At 44.2% G+C, this 4,938-nt stretch overlaps 1 pseudogene; it reads left to right on the forward strand.

Annotated features, from left to right (window-relative positions):
- The first annotated feature begins 510 nt into the window (after positions 1-510).
- Positions 511-4,586, forward strand: LOC123411425 (annotated as a pseudogene).
- The last annotated feature ends 352 nt before the right edge of the window (positions 4,587-4,938 follow it).

The following is a 4,938-nucleotide window of genomic DNA, read 5'->3' on the forward strand; positions in this document are numbered from 1 at the left end:
ATATAGGCAGAGGATTTTAGTCCCGGTTTGAGACACAAACCGGGACTAAAGGTGCCGCACATGCGGGCTGCCCACCGCGTAGCCCTTTAGTCCCGGTTTGGGACACGAACCGGGACTAAAGGCTCCTTACGGACCGGGACTAAAGCCTCGAGGGAGGCATTGAGAATTGAAGCGACGTGGCCGGGCCTTTAGTCCCGGTCCAGAGGCAGGCCGGGACTAAAGGGTCCCGACCAAAGGCCTGTTTTCCACTAGTGTGAATCTCCCGCCGGCGCCGTTGCCAGCGCGCCGTGCCGCCGACCACCATCGATGGCCGCCCACGTCAGGTCCTGCAGCTGAGGAAAAGAGAGGTCCCGCCGCTGCCAATGCCGACCGGGCTTTTCCCGACGGCCGCCAGACGGGGAGGAGAGGTGGGAGAGGTTCCCAGCGTTTACATGCACGCTGAGTTGATCTAGCAAAGCTCAACGTACGTAGTGGTATTAAATAGCCGTGCCAAACATGCAAACACCTCTCACCAACGCCCACACAATCACCAGACCCACCGGAGCCATTTCCATCCAGCCAAAATCATAGTCATGGATACGAAACCACCGAAAGTGCTCGCCTCTCTCGCCACACTTCTCCTGCTGCTGCTGACGATGGCCATCACCGTCACGTCTGCGCCGGACCTGGCGGCCGTGCCTGCAGAGCAGGCAACGGCGCTCCTCACCTGGAAGGCCAAGCTTGATAATCAAAGCCAGTACACCCTGCGGTCCTGGAAGAACACCTCGGCGCCCTGCAGTTGGCGCGGCATCAGATGCACTGTGCACAGGCACCGGCGCCGGCCGGTGATCAGCGGCATCTCCCTGCCGGGGAGGCGGCTGAGTGGTTCGTTGGTGTCGCTCAACTTCTCAGCACTGACGACCGTGACGCGCCTCGACCTCTCGTACAACCACCTCGTCGGGAGCATCCCTCCTGACATCAAGGCCCTCGTGGAGCTTGAGAATCTCCTTCTGCAAGGCAACCAGATAAGAGGCTCAATCCCACTAGGTCTGACAAAACTCACAAAACTCTGTTCCTTGATGCTTGATCAGAATGAAGTTTCTGGTGAAATACCAAGGCACATAGGCAACATGACCAATCTCATGACACTCACCCTGTCACACAATCACTTAGTTGGTCATATCCCTTCTGAAGTAGGCCACCTAAAGCACTTGGTTACGTTAGATTTGTCTAGTAATAATCTTTCCGGCTCAATCCCACGCAATGTAGGTAACTTGACCAAACTCACTACATTGTTCCTTTTCGAGAACCAACTTTCTGACCAAATTCCACTAGAACTTTGTCATTTGGTCAACTTGAATGACTTGCGCCTTAGCTTCAACATGCTGGTAGGTTCCATCCCATATAGATTATCAAATTTGACAAAACTTACTGTCTTGTACCTCGGCAAGAACCAACTTTCTGGGCAAATTCCACGAGAATTAGGGTACCTCGTGAACTTGCAGGTTATGTTTCTTAGTGCAAATCAACTTTCAGGAGAAATTCCAAACGACTTAGGTTACACAAAGAATTTAGAAGTATTGCTTCTTAGTCATAACACACTCTCAGGTTCCATCCCAAAGAGTTTAGGGAATTTGACAAAAATCACTAGGTTGGAACTTGAAAGGAATCAATTGTCTGGTCAAGTTCCATGAGAATTAGGTTACCTTGTGAACATGGAATACTTGAGTCTTAGCAAAAACACATTCACAGGTTCCATCTCAAACAACATAGGAAATTTGACAAAACTCAGTAACTTGCACCTTTACCAAAACCAACTTTCTGGTCAAATTCCACGCGAGTTAGGTTACCTTATGAACTTAAAAGTTCTCAGTGTTAGTTATAACAAACTCTCAGGTTCTATCCCAAACAGTTTAGGGAATTCGACAAAACTCGAAAAGTTGCTACTTCACGAAAACCAACTTTCCGGTTCAGTTCCTCAAGAAATTGGCAACTTAACAAGTCTTGTTTTCTTGGGACTCGCTTTTAACAAACTCTCTGGTGCCTTGCCATCTGGTCTTTGTGCGGGAGGTCGACTACAATATTTGACCGCTACGAACAACAAGTTGGTCGGACCCTTGCCATCAACCTTGCTAAGTTGTCGAAGCCTAGTCAGAGTTGGACTTGAGCGGAATAGCCTCGAAGGAGATATCACCAGAATGGGAGCTCATCCAAATCTTGACTATATCGATATCAGTTCAAATAGACTATTTGGTAAATTATCTCATCGTTGGAGTGAATCCCACAAACTTACGAAGCTACGTGCATCAAACAATAATATAACTGGAGTAATACCATCAAGCATCGGTAAATTATCTCAATTGAGGCTACTTGATGTTTCATCAAATAAGCTTGACGGACATATTCCACCAGAAATTGGCAATGTAACGACGTTGTTCAATTTGAGCCTTTCCGGTAACTTGCTCCAGGGGAAAGTGCCACAAGAAATTGGATCGCTGAACAATTTGGAGTATCTAGATTTATCATCAAACAACCTAACTGGGCAGTTACCAAGATCAATTGGGCATTGCCTTAAGCTTCACTTTCTAAAGCTGAGCCATAATCATCTCAATGGTACCATTCCTCTCGAGCTAGGTATTTTGGTAAACCTGCAAGATCTGTTGGATCTAAGTGACAATTCAATTGATGGTGCTATCCCGAGTGTGTTAGGTGGTCTTAGTATGCTTCAAGCCTTGAATGTTTCTCACAATGCACTCAGCGGCAACATTCCGCCGTCGTTTCATGGCATGATCAGCCTCCTATCCATGGATGTGTCTTACAACAAATTAGAAGGGCCAGTGCCACATACTAGGCTCTTTGAAGAAGCTCCAGTCAGATGGTTCTGGCATAATAAGGAACTGTGCGGTGTTGTGAAAGGTTTGCCCCATTGTGATCTTCCTAGAAGTAGTAGACGCGGAAAAAAGTCTGGAGCTATTTTATTAGCTATTATCGCCGTTGTTGTATCTATTGGGTTTCTCATTGCACTAGCAACATGGCAATGCAGAAAAAAGAAACCCAAGGCAGAAATTGCAAATGTAGTACAACAACCCAAGATGTTCGCCATCTGGAACTTTGATGGGGAAGATGTGTACAGGAAAATTGTTGATGCTACAAATAATTTCAGCGACACTCATTGCATTGGATCTGGAGGAAGTGGATATGTGTACAAAGCTCAGTTACCAACAGGTGAATTATTTGCAGTGAAGAAGATCCATTTGGTGGATGATGATGATCAATTTAACCGTGAAATACATGTTTTGATGCATATTAGACATCGCAATATTGTGAAGTTATTTGGTTACTGCTCTGCAAGTCAGGGAAGATTCCTTGTGTATGAATACATGGACAGAGGAAGCTTATCAGCATATTTGAAGCATAAGGAAACTGCTGTTGAATTGGATTGGACAAGGAGGCTAAATATTGCTTGGGATGTTGCTCATGCTTTGTCTTACAAGCATCATGACTGCTTTGCGCCAATAGTTCACAGAGATATAACAAGCAACAACATTTTGCTTGATCTGGAATTTAAAGCCCACATCTCGGATTTTGGTCTAGCGAAAGTACTAGATGTTGATGCATCGAACTGCATAAGTCTTGCTGGCACAAAAGGATATCTTGCCCCAGGTAAAATTTATCTCTATATGTTGGTTACAGCAAAATGTTATCATATTTCGTAAGGACCATGATAAGATTTTCCTCTAGTTCATACAGTGTACATTAGCATACACTGCTTACCAATCATGGCTAGATATTTTACATATTGAATGTTTTTGTGTTCTCTGAGTGGACTGGATGTTTAAATCTGCAAGAGTGGAATCGATGAAACATTGGCATAGTTTAAATAGTTGGAAGATATGTCTTCTGAAACATGACAATATTTTAAATATATTTCTACGCATTTTGCCTCCAAAGTTTAGATAGCGCATGCCTCTAATCAGACATGTTAATGGCAGTATGTCATTTTCTATTGAATATTAAGAATTACCAAAGTTAAGTTTCTGTGAATTAGTTAAGGTGCATTTTGCATTGTCTTAAACTAACTCTACATTGATGTTTCTTCAGAGCTTGCATACACAACAAGGGTGACAGAAAAGTGTGATGTTTATAGCTTTGGAGTGCTCGTTCTAGAGCTGTTCATGGGACATCATCCAGGGGATCTCCTTTCGTCCATGGACAACCACAACAGAAGTACATTACTTGGGAACTTGCTGGACACTTGTCTCCCACTCCCTGAAGCCGAGATCGCAAGTGAAATATTTCAAGTGGTTGTCGTCGCTGTTCGGTGCATAGAGCCTGATCCATTGCACCGTCCAACAATGCAGAAAGTGATTAAGGTGTTCTCAAGAGCTGAACGGCAACTTGCTAATAATCTTGATTATATCCACACTGCCATTGTCATCCCAGCATGCTCGTCCTGACCCAAGAACGTCAGTGCAGTTAGTAGACTGTTGTTTTTCTTCAGTTAAATTATGTAGACACTGTCCGTAAGACATAAGTTTATCTGTATGGTAGTTTGTTTTCTGCATTATCCTTCATGCCCTGTACTAGCACTACATACCATTCATAGCTGCTGGCTGGTATGACAATGTTTTGAGAAGACGGAGCTAATACGGAGTACATGTTCTTCATTCTGTATTATCCTTCATTCTGTATTATTTATGACGCATAAATAATACGGAGTACATGTTTTGAGAAGACGGAGCTCCTGCTATTTCTTCAAAATCATTAATGGATAATCCGTTTGCATCTTCTCAGACGTTTCCGTTTCGGCCCTTTAGCCGTTGCGTGTCACTTGGAGGCTGCAACAAGATCCATTGGTTGCTTCTCAACAAGAATATATGATGGGTAAAATGAACCACCATTAGAAATAATATACATGTATCTTGTTTTTCTGTGTGCGTGTGACAAATAGATTATAGC

Source organism: Hordeum vulgare, chromosome 7H (genome assembly GCF_904849725.1).
Source record: "Hordeum vulgare subsp. vulgare chromosome 7H, MorexV3_pseudomolecules_assembly, whole genome shotgun sequence".
Taxonomy (NCBI): Eukaryota; Viridiplantae; Streptophyta; class Magnoliopsida; order Poales; family Poaceae; genus Hordeum; species Hordeum vulgare.